Source organism: Pristiophorus japonicus, chromosome 13, assembly GCF_044704955.1.
Source record: "Pristiophorus japonicus isolate sPriJap1 chromosome 13, sPriJap1.hap1, whole genome shotgun sequence".
Classification (NCBI taxonomy): Eukaryota; Metazoa; Chordata; class Chondrichthyes; family Pristiophoridae; genus Pristiophorus; species Pristiophorus japonicus.
In genome coordinates, this window is record NC_091989.1 from 4,855,700 (window position 1) to 4,872,423 (window position 16,724).

General features: G+C 55.6%; 1 protein-coding gene across 3 annotated transcripts in view; it reads left to right on the forward strand.

The window, feature by feature from the left end:
- frmd4a (FERM domain containing 4A) overlaps positions 1–16,724 on the forward strand; it is an 810,443-nt gene that overhangs the window by 26,883 nt on the left and 766,836 nt on the right. The gene's annotated exons all lie outside the window — the stretch shown is intronic.

Genomic DNA, 16,724 nt, shown 5'->3' on the forward strand with positions numbered 1-16,724 from the left:
ACTGCTTAAGGAACCCGTCCCTTATGCACTCTATGAACTCCTCCTCAAGGCTACCCGACCAATTTGATTTGTCCAATCAATATGGAGGTTATAATCACCCATGATTATTGCTGTTCCCTTTTTATAAGCCCCCACTATTTCCTGGTTTATGCTCCAACCAACAGAGTTGCTACTGTTAGGGGGCCTATAGACTACGCCCACCAGTGACTTTTCCCCTTATTGTTCCTTATCTCCACCCAAACTGTTTTAATGCCCTTATCATTTGAGCCAGTATCGTTTCTTACTATTGCAGTGATTCCATCCTTTAATAGAGCTACCCCATCTCCTTTTCCTTTCTGTCTGTCCTTCCGGATTGTCAAGTATCCCTGAGTATTTAATTCCCAATCCTGGTCACCTTGCAACCACGAGGCTGCTCCGAGATTCAGCTAGCCTGTGGCTGATCGTGACCCAGCTCCATGTGTTGGAAGATGCGAAAGCAGGGATTTATCGCCACAATGCCCAGCCTGTTGCTGGTAAATCAGACCAAGTGCTCCCGCGAGCGGGATGCTCCAGCCCCTTTGCCGCTGATAATTCAGCTGTCTCACATCATCTGTCTCTGCCGGGTATCGGCCGTACTTACAGATTAAACCATCGGCAAACGTGGGGGAAATAGCTATTTGTACCTGTTTGTAGTCCCTATCTCTGCAATCTCCTCCAGCCCCACAACCCCCGAGATCTCTAATTCTGCCCTCTTGAGCATCCCTGAGTACAATCGCTCCACCATCGCTGGCCGTGCCTTCAGCTGCTGGGCCCCAAGCTCTGGAACTCCCTCCCTAAACCACCTCTCCCTCCTCCTTCAAGATGCTCCTTAAAACCTACCTTTTGGTCACCTGCCCTAATATCTCCTCCTGCGGCTCGGTGTCAAAACTGTTGTCTCATAACATTCCTGTGAAGCGCCTTGAGACGTTTTACTACGTTAAAGGCGCTATATAAATACAAGTAGTTGTTTAAAAGGAGTATTGTAAGGCTGCTCTACAAGGCACCTAAATCAGTACGTTGTAGACAGGCAGTGCTCTGTCTCCCGCATTGTTTAACACACCAGGGACACACATTTTGCGATAGTTCATTTCCCCCCACTGTAAGACTCGATGCTTCTCGTGTTGGGCCTTGTCTTGCCAAAGTCTGCCGGAAGAAAAACCTCTAAGCCTCTTTACAAGGATAGGGTTAGTTTGCAAAGAATGACCATCAAACATTCTGTTAATGTACCCACCCTGTCATTCTGTCTAATCCGACCTGCCCTCATGGTCCCTTCTGGAATAGTCCATCGACTATTTTTACGTTGCATGAGTTTTGTCGGGCGGGATTTTCTGCTTTTCTGCTTTCGGGGCGGTAATGGCGGCGGGGCGGGAAAGTTAGCGCCCGGGAACAGTTTGCGCCTCAGTCAGTAACATTGGGCAGCTGGGCCCTGAGTCAGGGGGCACAGCGCTAAGGGAGGCGTTGTATCCCTCTCTCGTGGGGCGTTACCCCGGGGAGCTAACGAGTCGGGCCGGGAGCGCTCCGAGAGATGCCGGGGGCGGGGGGGGGAAGGAGATCTTAAAAAAAAAACCTCAAAAAAACATTCCTAAGACATCGCCCACGTCACTGCAACACAAATCGCACAAAAAATTTAAACACTCACTTACTGTTGTACTGAACCTTCCTCTCTGCCGCTGGGATCGCTGGCCCGCTCTGATTTCCCAGGCGGTCATTGCAGGCGCACTCCGTCAGTGTCCTCGACCAGGCCAACATCCCCAGCATCGAAGCACTGACCACACTCGACCAGCTCCGCTGGGCAGGCCACATTGTCCACATGCCCGACACGAGACTCCCAAAGCAAGCGCTCTACTCGGAACTCCTTCACGGCAAGCGAGCCCCAGTGGGCAGAGAAAACGTTACAAGGACACCCTCAAAGCCTCCCTGATAAAGTGCAACATCCCCACCGACACCTGGGAGTCCCTGGCCAAAGACCGCCCTAAGTGGAGGAAGAGCATCCGGGAGGGCGCTGAGCACCTCGAGTCTCGTCGCCGAGTGCATGCAGAAACCAAGCGCAGGCAGCGGAAGGAGCGTGCGGCAAACCGGACTCCCCACCCTCCGTTTCCCTCAACCACTGTCTGTCCCACCTGTGACAGAGACTGTAATTCCCGTATTGGACTGTACACTCACCTGAGAACTCACTTTTAGAGTGGAAGCAAGTCTTCCTCGATTCCGAGGGACTGCCTGTGATGAGGATGACTTCCGGACGGACAGCTCGGGCAGGAGCTGAAACTCGCACTCGTGTCGCAACCAGGAGCGTTGCACACCCAGCGCAGGTTGTCCCGGCCGGCGGTGCTACTCCGCGCCACCGCCAAACCCGACCGGAGGATCGCGGCGGGTCGCTGGAGACCTCACCACCATCTTTCACGCCGCTCCGGGGCAAAACCCCGAGCGCAAAGGACCGTAAAATCCAGCCCCCAGAGAGTTTTTTCCTCAGTGGTGCTTTAAAGCCTGTTTTTAGCTGCCTAAAACATTTACAAAGTAGTCTGATTTAAAAACAGTTCTAATATGATCATCTGGGCCCTGTAAATCCAGCGAATTCTGTGAGAACCCACTGGCGGTTTTGGATTCTGTCCCATTCTGGCAGTAGTTGTGTTGATAATGTAGCCGTGATCTTACTGAATAGCGGAGCATGTTGGTGGGGACATACAGCCGACTCCTGATTATAATCCAGTGTCGCTCTGGTAAACCTGACACTTTGGATGTATTCTAGTATTTTTAAAATGTGTTTTTAAATGCAGAATAATGCTGTATTAACCGAGAATCACAAACGTTGGAAACAGTGATTATAAATGTCATTTTTCTTAACATTTTCATACTGTGTAATCTGACAAATCTGTAAAAGTTATGGCCACATGTACTCATCACGAGTTATTTTTTAAATGCGATTGATTTACTTTAGTGTATTAATTAAACAGGAATTCAAACACAGCCAAAAAAGATTATTTTATAAATTCTTCTTTCTTACAGTAGTAGCAAAGCAAATCAAACGTCAATATCTAAGTCGGATATCCAGGCCAAAGATCCCGGTGTAACGGCGTGGATATCCCGTAGGTTGCCTGTGAATTCCCTCTGAGGGCAGTGCTCGATGATGTGCTCCAGGGTCTGATTAGGAGCTCCACAGTCACATGATGGGGAGGCTTTAATCTCCTACCTATGGAGAAGGTGCAGCATCGACTGTGACCGGTTCTGAGGCGGTCGATGGTTGTCCACTGTTTGCGAGGAAGGTTTGATCCTTCGAGTTGTACTGTGGGCTCCTCGATAAGGAATCCATTCCGTGTGTCGCAGTTCTTCCAAGCATTTCGCCATCGGTCATCGAGGCTGAGGGGAGATCACTGAAGGGCAATGGTCCAGAAGGGCCTTCTAGATTTGAGACGATCGGCATGTCTGTGTTGGTGTAGTGGTTGTATTCTCTGGAGACTGCATATTCTCGGTGTAGGTGTGGTGGTGCGATGTTTGCAAGCACGGGGAGCCATGGTGTTGGTGTCGATAAAAGCGTATCTGTGATAATTCTCAGAGTAGAATTCAGTAAATAATAAAAATAGGTGAGTTAAAGAATTTGATAGAGCAGTGACCTTCACTTGCATGACTCCTCCAGTCCAACGATTGGGTAATATCCTCGTCAGGTTGCTGATGGGAGTTGAGAATCAGTTCAAACATTGTGATTGATGAGGCTGCAGTCAAAGGTCACGGCTACTGATAGACGACTAAATGTAGTCTGGTTGGTTTGGAGTTTTTCAAGTTAAACCATATTTGACAGGTTTATGTGTCACCGTGAACAATGATAGTGATGGCCGAGTGGTTTACAGGCCATTATCGGAACCACAGATCACATTGCAACCTGTGTCTTATCCAGCACCAGTATTATGGTTTTATATATGACAGGTATGGAAAACCTACTATTCTCTGTCGTATTTATACTCTGAAGATAAACATTAGTTTCTAACTTCATACCGTGTGACTTCAGTAGCTTTATTTATTATAGATGTAGAAATGTCAGCCGTGGCTCAGTGGGTAACACTCTCGCCTCTGAGTCAGAAGGTCGTGGGTTCAAGCCCCACTCCAGAGACTTGAGCACAAAAATCTAGGCTGACACTCCCAGTGCAGTGCTGTTTTTCGGATGAGACGTTAAACCGAGGCCCCGTCTGCTCTCTCAGGCGGATGTAAAAGATCCCATGGCACTATTTCGAAGAAGAGCAGGGGAGTTATCCCTGGTGTCCTGACCAATATTTATCCCTCAATCAACATCACTAAAACAGATTATCTGGTCATTGTCACATTGCTGTTTGTGGGAGCTTGCTGTGCACAAATTGGCTGCTGCGTTTCCCACATTACAACAGTGACTGCACTCCAAAACTTCTTCATTGGGTGTAAAGCTCTTTGGGATGTCTGGTGATTGTGAAAGGCGCTATATAAATGCAAGTTTTGTTTCCTATCACTTCCATGACTGGTAGAAATAGTGCAGAATCTACATTGCTGCTAAATATTATTAACCACAGGATAATGTGAGTGTGGTGTGCCGCCGGACAATGGCACCTCTCAGGGCAGAGGTTATAATAAGAACATAAGAAATAGGAGCAGGAGTCGGCCATTCGGCCCCTCGAGCCTGCTCCGCCATTCAATAAGATCACGGCTGATCTGATCATGGACTCAGCTCCACTTCCCCGCCCGCTCCCCATAACCCCTTATCCCCTTAACGCTAAAAAATCTGTCTATCTCCACCTTAAATATATTCAATGACCCAGCCTCCACAGCTCTCTGGGGCATAGTGTTATATATGCAGACTATAGATATACTCTCTGTGTAGTCACAGTATAGTTGCATAAGATGGAGACTTGTTACCTGATGTACTATCAATAAGGTTTATACTGTGTACCGTATATACTCGCGTATCCTGCGATCTCGCGTATCATGCGACCCCTAAATTTTCGTCCCCAAAACATGATTTTACCATATATCTCATGTATCATGCGAGTCAATTTTTTGAGATCGAATACAGACCTTAACATGAAACATCGAGTGGATTCTGCTCTCTCTCCATGCTCTCTCTCCGTACTCTCTCTCCGTGCTGTCTCTCCGTACTCTCTCTCCGTGCTGTCTCTCCGTACTCTCTCTCCGTACTCTCTCTCCGTGCTGTCTCTCCGTACTCTCTCTCCGTACTCTCTCTCCGTGCTGTCTCTCCGTACTCTCTCTCCGTACTCTCTCTCCGTGCTGTCTCTCCGTACTCTCTCTCCGTACTCTCTCTCCGTGCTGTCTCTCCGTACTCTCTCTCCGTGCTGTCTCTCCGTACTCTCTCTCCGTGCTGTCTCTCCGTACTCTCTCTCCGTACTCTCTCTCCGTGCTGTCTCTCCGTACTCTCTCTCCGTACTCTCTCTCCGTGCTGTCTCTCCGTACTCTCTCTCCGTGCTGTCTCTCCGTACTCTCTCTCCGTGCTCTCTCTCCGTACTCTCTCTCCGTGCTGTCTCTCCGTACTCTCTCTCCGTGCTGTCTCTCCGTACTCTCTCTCCGTGCTCTCTCTCCGTACTCTCTCTCCGTGCTGTCTCTCCGTACTCTCTCTCCGTGCTGTCTCTCCGTACTCTCTCTCCGTGCTCTCTCTCCGTACTCTCTCTCCGTGCTGTCTCTCCGTACTCTCTCTCCGTGCTGTCTCTCCGTACTCTCTCTCCGTGCTCTCTCTCCGTGCTCTCTCTCCGTACTCTCTCTCCGTGCTCTCTCTCCGTGCTCTCTCTCCGTACTCTTCCCCCCCCGACCTCCGCGACTCTCTCCCCCCCCGATCTCCGCGACTCTCTCTCTCCCCCCCCGATCTCCGCGACTCTCTCCCCCCCCCCCGACCTCCGCGACTCTCTCCCCCCCCCCGATCTCCGCGACTCTCTCCCCCCCCCCCGACCTCCGCGACTCTCTCTCCCCCCCCCGACCTCCGCGACTCTCTCTCCCCCCCCGACCTCCGCGACTCTCTCTCCCCCCCCGACCTCCGCGACTCTCTCTCCCCCCCGACCTCCGCGACGCTCTCTCTCCCCCCCCCCCGACCTCCGCGACTCTCTCTCCCCCCGATCTCCGCGACTCTCTCTCTCCCCCCCCGATCTCCGCGACTCTCTTTCCCCCCCCCCCGACCTCCGCGACTCTCTCCCCCCCCGATCTCCGCGACTCTCTCCCCCCCCCCCGACCTCCGCGACTCTCTCCCCCCCCGATCTCCGCGACTCTCTCTCCCCCCCCCCCGACCTCCGCGACTCTCTCCCCCCCCCCCCCGACCTCCGCGACTCTCTCTCCCCCCCCGACCTCCGCGACTCTCTCCCCCCCCCCGACCTCCGCGACTCTCCCCCCCCCCCCGATCTCCGCGACTCTCTCTCCCCCCCCGACCTCCGCGAATCTCTCTCCCCCCCCCCGATCTCCGCGACTCTCTCTCCCCCCCCCGACCTCCGCGACTCTCTCCCCCCCCGACCTCCGCGACTCTCTCCCCCCCCGACCTCCGCGACTCTCTCCCCCCCCGACCTCCGCGACTCTCTCTCCCCCCCGACCTCCGCGACTCTCTCCCCCCCCCGATCTCCGCGACTCTCTCTCCCCCCCCGACCTCCGCGACTCTCTCTCCCCCCCCCCGACCTCCGCGACTCTCTCCCCCCCGACCTCCGTGACTCTCTCTCCCCCCCCCCCGACCTCCGCGACTCTCTCCCCCCCCCGACCTCCGGGACTCTCTCCCCCCCCCGACCTCCGCGACTCTCTCTCCCCCGACCTCCGCGACTCTCTCCCCCCCCGACCTCCGCGACTCTCCCCCCCCGACCTCCGCGACTCTCTCCCCCCCCCGACCTCCGCGACTCTCCCCCCCCGACCTCCGCGACTCTCTCCCCCCCCCCGACCTCCGCGACTCTCTCCCCCCCCCGACCTCCGCGACTCTCTCCCCCCCCGACCTCCGCGACTCTCTCCCCCCCGACCTCCGCGACTCTCTCTCCCCCCCCGACCTCCGCGACTCTCTCTCCCCCCCCGACCTCCGTGACCCTCTCTCCCCCCCGACCTCCGCGACTCTCTCCCCCCCCGACCTCCGCGACTCTCCCCACCCCCGACCTCCGCGACTCTCCCCCCCCCGACCTCCGCGACTCTCTCTCCCCCCCCGACCTCCGCGACTCTCTCTCCCCCCCCGACCTCCGCGACTCTCTCTCCCCCCCCGACCTCCGTGACCCTCTCTCCCCCCCCGACCTCCGCGACTCTCTCTCCCCCCCCGACCTCCGCGACTCTCTCCCCCCCCGACCTCCGCGACTCTCTCTCTCCCCCCTCGACCTCCGCGACTCTCTCTCCCCCCCGACCTCCGTGACTCTCTCTCCCCCCCGACCTCCGCGACTCTCCCCCCCCCCCGACCTCCGCGACTCTCTCCCCCCCCGACCTCCGCGACTCTCTCTCTCCCCCCTCGACCTCCGCGACTCTCTCTCCCCCCCGACCTCCGTGACTCTCTCCCCCCCCGACCTCCGCGACTCTCTCTCCCCCCCCGACCTCCGCGACTCTCTCCCCCCCCGACCTCCGCGACTCTCTCTCTCCCCCCTCGACCTCCGCGACTCTCTCTCCCCCCCCGACCTCCGCGACTCTCCCCCCCCCCCGACCTCCGCGACTCTCTCTCCCCCCCCGACCTCCGCGACTCTCTCTCTCCCCCCTCGACCTCCGCGACTCTCTCTCCCCCCCGACCTCCGTGACTCTCTCCCCCCCCGACCTCCGCGACTCTCTCACCCCCCCGACCTCCGCGACTCCCCCCCCCCCGACCTCCGCAACTCTCTCTCCCCCCCGACCTCCGCGACTCTCTCTCCCCCCCCGACCTCCGCGACTCTCTCCCCCCGACCTCCGCGACTCTCTCTCCCCCCCCGACCTCCGCGACTCTCTCCCCCCCGACCTCCGCGACTCTCTCTCCCCCCCCGACCTCCGCGACTCTCTCTCCCCCCCCGACCTCCGCGACTCTCTCTCCCCCCCCGACCTCCGCGACTCTCTCCCCCCCGACCTCCGCGACTCTCTCTCCCCCCCCGACCTCCGCGACTCTCTCACCCCCCCGACCTCCGCGACTCCCCCCCCCCCGACCTCCGCAACTCTCTCTCCCCCCCGACCTCCGCGACTCTCTCTCCCCCCCGACCTCCGCGACTCTCTCCCCCCGACCTCCGCGACTCTCTCTCCCCCCCCGACCTCCGCGACTCTCTCCCCCCCGACCTCCGCGACTCTCTCTCCCCCCCCGACCTCCGCGACTCTCTCACCACCCCCGACCTCCGCGACTCCCCTCCCCCCCGACCTCCGCGACTCTCTCTCCCCCCCGACCTCCGCGACTCTCTCTCTCCCCCCCGACCTCCGCGACTCTCTCACCACCCCCGACCTCCGCGACTCTCTCTCCCCCCCGACCTCCGCGACTCTCTCTCCCCCCCCGACCTCCGCGACTCTCCCCCCCGACCTCTGCGACTCTCTCTCCCCCCCCCCGACCTCCGCGACTCTCTCTCCCCCCCCGACCTCCGCGACTCTCTCCCCCCCGACCTCCGCGACTCTCTCTCCCCCCCCGACCTCCGCGACTCTCTCTCCCCCCCCGACCTCCGCGACTCTCTCTCCCCGACCTCCGCGACTCTCCCCCCCCCGACCTCCGCGACTCTCTCCCCCCCGACCTCCGCGACTCTCTCTCCCCCCGACCTCCGCGACTCTCTCTCCCCCCCGACCTCCGCGACTCTCTCTCCCCCCGACCTCCGCGACTCTCTCTCCCCCCCGACCTCCGCGACTCTCTCTCCCCCGACCTCCGCGACTCTCTCCCCCCCGACCTCCGCGACTCTCTCCCCCCCCGACCTCCGCGACTCTCTCCCCCCCCGACCTCCGCGACTCTCTCCCCCCCCCCCGACCTCTGTGACTCTCTCTCCCCCCCCCGACCTCCGCGACTCTCTCTCCCCCCCCGACCTCCGCGACTCTCTCTCCCCCCCCGACCTCCGCGACTCTCTCTCCCCCGACCTCCGCGACTCTCTCCCCCCCGACCTCCGCGACTCTCTTCCCCCCCGACCTCCGCGACTCTCTCCCCCCCGACCTCCGCGACTCTCTCTCCCCCCGACCTCCGCGACTCTCTCTCCCCCCCGACCTCCGCGACTCTCTCCCCCCCGACCTCCGCGACTCTCTCCCCCCCCCCCCGACCTCTGTGACTCTCTCTCCCCCCCCCCGACCTCCGCGACTCTCTCTCCCCCCCCGACCTCCGCGACTCTCTCTCCCCCCCCGACCTCCGCGACTCTCTCTCCCCCGACCTCCGCGACTCTCTCCCCCCCGACCTCCGCGACTCTCTCCCCCCCCCGACCTCCGCGACTCTCTCCCCCCCCGACCTCCGCGACTCTCTCCCCCCCGACCTCCGCGACTCTCTCCCCCCCGACCTCCGCGACTCTCTCTCCCCCCCGACCTCCGCGACTCTCTCCCCCCCGACCTCCGCGACTCTCTCCCCCCCCGACCTCCGCGACTCTCTCCCCCCCCGACCTCCGCGACTCTCTCCCCCCGACCTCCGCGACTCTCTCCCCCCCCGACCTCCGCGACTCTCTCTCCCCCCCCCCGACCTCCGCGACTCTCTCTCCCCCCCCGACCTCCGCGACTCTCTCTCCCCCCCCGACCTCCGCGACTCTCTCTCCCCCCCCGACCTCCGCGACTCTCTCTCTCCCCCGACTCTCTCTCCCCCCCGACCTCCGCGACTCTCTCTCCCCCCCCCCCGGCCTCCGCGACTCTCTCCCCCCGACCTCCGCGACTCTCTCTCCCCCCCGACCTCCGCGACTCTCTCCCCCCCGACCTCCGCGACTCTCTCTCCCCCCCGACCTCCGCGACTCTCTCTCCCCCCCCGACCTCCGCGACTCTCTCTCCCCCCGACCTCCGCGACTCTCTCCCCCCCCAGACCTCCGCGACTCTCTCTCCCCCCAACCTCCGCGACTCTCTCTCCCCCCCCGACCTCCGCGACTCTCTCCCCCCCCCGACCTCCGCGACTCTCTCCCCCCCCCCGACCTCCGCGACTCTCTCCCCCCCGACCTCCGCGACTCTCTCTCCCCCCCGACCTCCGCGACTCTCTCCCCCCCGACCTCCGCGACTCTCTCTCCCCCCCCCCCCGACCTCCGCGACTCTCTCTCCCCCCCGACCTCCGCGACTCTCTCCCCCCCGACCTCCGCGACTCTCTCCCCCCCGACCTCCGCGACTCTCCCCCCCCCGACCTCCGCGACTCTCTCTCCCCCCCAACCTCCCCGACTCTCTCTCCCCCCCGACCTCCGCGACTCTCTCTCCCCCCCAACCTCCCCGACTCTCTCTCCCCCCCGACCTCCGCGACTCTCTCTCCCCCCCGACCTCCGCGACTCTCTCTCCCCCCCAACCTCCCCGACTCTCTCTCCCCCCCGACCTCCGCGACTCTCTCCCCCCCTGAAGAGAAGAATTTCAGCAGGAGTCAAATGGATTTTTTTTTGCATTGGGAGGATGTAGTTCGTGGTGTGCTGCAGGAACTTGGCTTGTTTTCCACATAAACTAATGATTTGGTCATGAGTATCGAGGAACTAATATCAACCAGGGATATTCGATTTACAACCATCATGGAGAGTGAGAGGAGAAACCAAGAGAAATGTCTTTACATAGAGGATTGTTGGAGCATGCCGAGATTCAGCGTGGATACGGTCTGCTTAACAGCCTAACAGCCTAATCTTGGCCAGCACTTCACACCCGCAAATTTTGTATCTCGCGTATCATGCGACCCCCCAAATTTAGGTTACAATTTAGGTCTTCAAAAGTTGCATGATACGCGAGTATATACGGTATATACTATGCTGGCATCACTAGAGGGTGCAACTGGTAGAGACCGGGGTTTCCTGCCCGGTGACCGAGGCTGTCCACCAGAGGGCACTGCAGTGGGAGACCTGAGGGTCACCTACATAGGTGTGCAGGACCCAGTATAAAAGGCTGCCCAGCATGCTAGTGCCTCACTCGAGTTACGAATAAAGGACCAAAGTCACTACAGTTTGAGTACAACACATTGCCTCATGGAGTCATTCATAACCTTAACCCTAACCCTAATCCTAACCTCGATTCACTAGGCTGATTCCGGAGATGAGGGGGCTACCTTATGATGATAGATTGAGTAGACTGGGTCTTTACTCGTTGGAGTTCAGAAGGATGAGGGGTGATCTTATAGAAACATTTAAAATAATGAAAGGGATAGACAAGATAGAGGCAGAGAGGTTGTTTCCACTGGTCGGGGAGACTAGAACTAGGGGGCACAGCCTCAAAATACGGGGGAGCCAATTTAAAACCGAGTTGAGAAGGAATTTCTTCTCCCAGAGGGTTGTGAATCTGTGGAATTCTCTGCCCAAGGAAGCAGTTGAGGCTAGCTCATTGAATGTATTCAAATCACAGATAGATAGATTTTTAACCAAGAAGGGAATTAAGGGTTATGGGGAGCGGGTGGGTAAGTGGAGCTGAGTCCACGGCCAAATCAGCCATGATCTTGTTGAATGGCGGAGCAGGCTCGAGGGGCTAGATGACCTACTCCTGTTCCTAATTCTTATGTTCTTATAAGTGCATTACAGACATAACACATAGAATTCCACAGATTTACAACCCTCTGAGAGAAGAAATTGCTCATCTCTGTTCTAAATGGGCGGCCCCTTATTCTTAAACTATGCCCCCTAGTTCTAGATTCCCCCACGAGTAGAAATATCCTTTCTGCATCCACCTTGTCGAGCCCCCTCATTATCTTATATGTTTCAATAAGATCACCTCTGATTCTTCTGAACTCCAATGAGTAGAGGCCCAACCTACTCAACCTTTCTTCATAAGTCAACCCCCTCATCTCCAGAATCAACCTAGTGAACCTTCTCTGAACAGCCTCCAATGCAAGTATATCCTTCCTTAAATGCGGAGACCAAAACTGTATGCAGTACTCCAGGTGTGGCCTCACCAATACCCTGTACAGTTGTAGCAGGACTTCTCTGCTTTTATACTCTATCCCCCTTGCAATAAAGACCAATATTCCATTTGCCTTCCTGATTACTTGCTGTACCTGCATACTAACCTTTTGTGTTTCATGCACAAGGACCCCCAGGTCCTTCTGTACTGCAGCATCTTGTAATCTCTCTCCACTTAAATAATAATTAGCTTTTTTATTTTATTTGCCAAAATGGATAACCTCACACTTTCCCACATTATATTCCATCTGCCAAATTTTTGCCCACTCACTTAGCCTGCCTATATCCCTTTGCAGATTCTTTGTGTCCTCACAATTGCTTTCCCACCCATCTTTGGATCATCAGCAAACTTGGCTACATTACACTCAGTCCCTTCATCCATGTCATTAATATAGAAACATAGAAATTAGGTGCGGGAGTAGGCCATTCGGCCCTTTGAGCCTGCAGAACCATTCAATAAGATCATGGCTGATCATTCCCTCAGTACCCCTTTCCTGCTTTCTCTCCATACCCCTTGATCCTTTGGCCGTAAGGGCTATATCTAACTCCCTTTTGAATATATCTAATGAACTGGCATCCACAACTTTCTGCGGTAGAGAATTCCACAGGTTAACCACTCTCTGAGTGAAGAAGTTTCTCCTCATCTCGGTCCTAAATGGCTTACCCCTTATCCTTAGACTATGACCCCTGGTTCTGGAACTCCCCAGCAACGGGAACATTCTTCCTGCATCCAACCTGTCCAATCCCGTCAGAATTTTAAATCGTTGAGGTCCCAGCACCGATCCCTGCGGTACCCCACTAGTTACTGTTTGCCAATCGGAAAATGACCCATTTATCCCGACTCTCTGTTTTCTGTTAGTTAGCCAATCCTCTATCCATGCTAATCTATTACTCCCAATCCCGTGAGCTTTTATCTTGTGCAGTAACCTTTTATGTGGCACCTTATCGAATGCCTTCTGGAAATTCAAATACACCACATCCACTGGTTCCCCCTCATCCACCCTGCTCGTTACATCCTCAAAGAACTCCAGCAAATATGTCAAACATGATTTCCCTTTTATAAAACCATGCTGACTCTGCTTAATTGAATTATACTTTTCCAAATGTCCTGCTACTGCTTCCTTAATAATGGACTTCAGCATTTTCCCAACCACAGATGTTAGGCTAACTGGTGTATAGTTTTCTGCTCTCTGTCTGCCTCCTTTTTTAAATAGGGGCATTACATAATAGTGAAGCTCGATATGTTTCACTGTGCCTGCAAACACACTCCACAGTTTGGTATTCTGTACAATAACGGCCCTGAATTTCCATAGTGGTGCAAATAAGGCGCGAGACGGAGAATTAGGATGGGGCCTGGATCTGCCGGGTCCTGGCCTGGTCACTGAGTTTCTGTGGGGCCTATTCTGGCTGGTGGGGGAATGGGTGAAGGAGGGTGAGTTAGCGTGGGAGCTAATGGAGGGGGTGTAGTTGGAGGAGGGAGTTCCCAGGCCATGAATTAGCTCGGACCCTACCTGGGTTACGCTGAGCATCTGGCAAACAAGCACAGAGAATCATGGAACGGTCACAGCACAGAAGGAGGCCATTCGGCCCGTCGAGCCCGTGCCGGCTCTCTGCAAGAGCCCCTCAGCCAGTCCCACTTCCCTGCCCTTCCCCCATGGCATTTTTTTCCTTCAGGTACTTATCCAACTCCCTTTTGAAAGCCACGATTGAGTCTGCCTCCACCACCCTCTCAGGCAGCACATTCCAGATCCTAACCACTCGCTGCGTAAAAACGTTTTTCCTCATGTCGCCAATAGCCTTAAATCTGTGTCCTCTGGTTCCCGACCCTTCCACCAATGGGAACAGTTTCTCTCGATCTACTCTGTCCAGACCCCTCATGATTGTGAACACCTCGATCAAATCTCCTCTCAACCTTCTCTGCTCCAAGGCGAACAACCCCAGCTTCTCCAGTCTATCCACAGAACTGAAGTCCCTCATCCCTGGAACCATTCTCGTAAATCTTTTCTGCTCTCTCTCTAAGGCTTTCACATCCTTCCTAAAGTGCGGTGCCCAGAATTGGACACAGTACTCCAGTTGGGGCTGAACCAGTGTTTTATACAGGTTCATCATAACTCCCTTGCTTTTGTACTCTGTGCCTCTATTTATGAAGCCCAGGATCCCATAAGCTTTTTTAACCACTTTCTCAACCTGCCCTGCCACCTTAATCGTGTCACTGGTATAAGTGAGGCACTCTTGGGGGTATAGGCCTGTACCCCCACCCCCCCTGCCTCCCCCCATAAAAAGGCTGACACCTTTCTAGATGAACCATCTCAGCTTTTTTAAATTTAACGTGTGTATGTTTTAAATCATTCTCCTCCTCTCCCCAACTGCTCAGCTGATGTTACGGGCTTTGCTACGTGGGAAACCATCCTGCTGTCCCTTCGAGCAGCACTTTGCCACACCTGCCGCTGATTCACTCAACAGTCTCGGCCAGACATGACAGCTTTTAAACTTTTTCAATAAAGCTTAATGGAAGATGTCAGTGCTTCTCGTATGGAACCCTGCTGTTCCCCTCCCTGGGCAAAGCATGGTCTCGGGACTCGGGTTAAATCAAATCTGCTCTCTGCGTACTTCTACAAGGTGGCTTTTTCTAAAAATATTCTCCTGAGGACGGCGATTTGTGTGGAGAGTTCTTCTTCTTCTGAGGCAACCCCCCCCCGAGTCGAGGATGACTTGCTTCCACACTAACATGAGTTCTAAGGTGACTGATGGGTCCAATGCGGACCAGATCCCGAACTACATCCTGAAGGGATGGAAGATACCTGTGCATGGATTAGTTTAACGTGGGGTGGCCGTTGCACACCAGCCACCACACGGGCTTGACAGCGAGGTCTTGGTCCAGTGACAAGGGGATCCAAGACAACTGGAGACCTGCTCTGCTGCATGGGCCTAACACACGCACGCACGCACGCACACACACACACGCGCGCGCACGCACACACACGCGCACACACACATGCACGCACGCGCACACACACATGCACGCATGCATGCACGCACACGCACGCACGCACGCACGCACACACACGCATGCACGCACACGCATGCACGATCGCGCGCACACACGCGCGCACACACACGCACGCACACGCACATATATTCCTGTTGACCCCCTCCCTCAGGTCCCTCTCTCCCTGGTTCTCGGAGATCACAGTGCAGGTGAATGAGGTGGTCAGTCTCCAATGAAAGATTTATAAGATCTGTCAGAAGATATCTGTCCGTGACCACGATAAACCACGCTGGGTACAGGTATATTGTAAATAAGCACAACAAATTTTATTAAGTGGTTTACTTTCAGTACAAAGAAATAATACTTAACAAGGCGATAGACAGTCTGTTCCTTGAAACCTCAATGGAAGCCCAGTGAGTGACTGTGGCCCTGTTTTGCTGTGATCCGTTGACCGTGGTTCCCCTCCATTCTACCCCGTGTTCGTGCTGCCTTCAGGGTTCAATAGCTGCTTCTCTTATACCCGTTTCCTCCATTTCCAATGCTGTGCTAGCTGCAGCTCTTCTAAGCCTCACAATACATCTCATTCTAAGACTCCCGCCTGTGACCTTCAATAGCACAGTCTAACGTTATCTTGCTAACCTCCCTTTTTGCAAAAGGAATAATTTTTCCCCTCAGAACTTCTACACAGACAATCTCGTATTATTTAGTTTTAGTCTGTAACTTTTGCGATAAGAAATACGTTGTAGACTTTTGTTTTATTTCGTGACTAATTCATATTCTGGCCTTGAGAACCAACTCGAACAAGCTGTTCCAGTGTATTGGCTCGATTTACCATCATGCTTTGCTGAAAATGGTTAACTAAGCTTACAGGCATTTTAGTTACTTTTATCATATAAAAGTTAAACAAAAGCCTTATTAAAACACTACCACAACACGCAGGTAAGTTTTATCTCACAGTATCCAGTCTCACTTGGGTTGCCACTTTTCTTGCCTGAGCCAAGATGGTGAGTGTCATGAAAGGTATTGCACCCGAACACAGTTTTGCCAACATCTAACCTTCGCAGGCGTGCGTGTCAAGCATCTGTTGGCGTACCGTGATCTGGAGCAGTAACCCAGGCTAGCTTTCGCCTCTCCAGAGCCTCGTGGTGCTGAGGCTCAACTTTGTCACCCAGTCGAGATTGGTTTGCTCCGCATAGACCAGGGGTTTAAAGCCGGGAACTTCAGCTCAGCAGCACGCAAGCAATGTTTAGTAACGCAGCCCGCTGGTTGATCAGCACCCCATCCACCACCTTCAACATTCACTCCCTCCACCACCGGCGCACCGTGGCTGCAGTGTGTACCATCTACAAGATGCACTGCAGCAACTCGCCAAGGCTTCTTCGGCAGCACCTCCCAAACCCGCGACCTCTACCACCTAGAAGGACAAGGGCAGCAGGCGCATGGGAACACCACCACCTCCACGTTCCCCTCCCAGTCACACACCATCCTGACTGGGAAATATATCGGCCGTTCCTTCATCGTCGCTGGGTCACAATCCTGGAACTCCCTCCCTAACAGCACTGTGGGAGCACCTTCACCACACGGACTGCAGCGGTTCAAGAAGGCGGCTCACCACCACCTTCTCAAGGGGCAATTCGGGATGGGCAATAAATGCCGGCCTTGCCAGTGACGCCCACATCCCGTGAGTGAATGAGAAAAAATTCTGCTTTTTTAATGTTTTTTTGTTATTAGAGATGACCCAGGGCCTTTGGGTTTAGATGCCAGCATGAATTAAC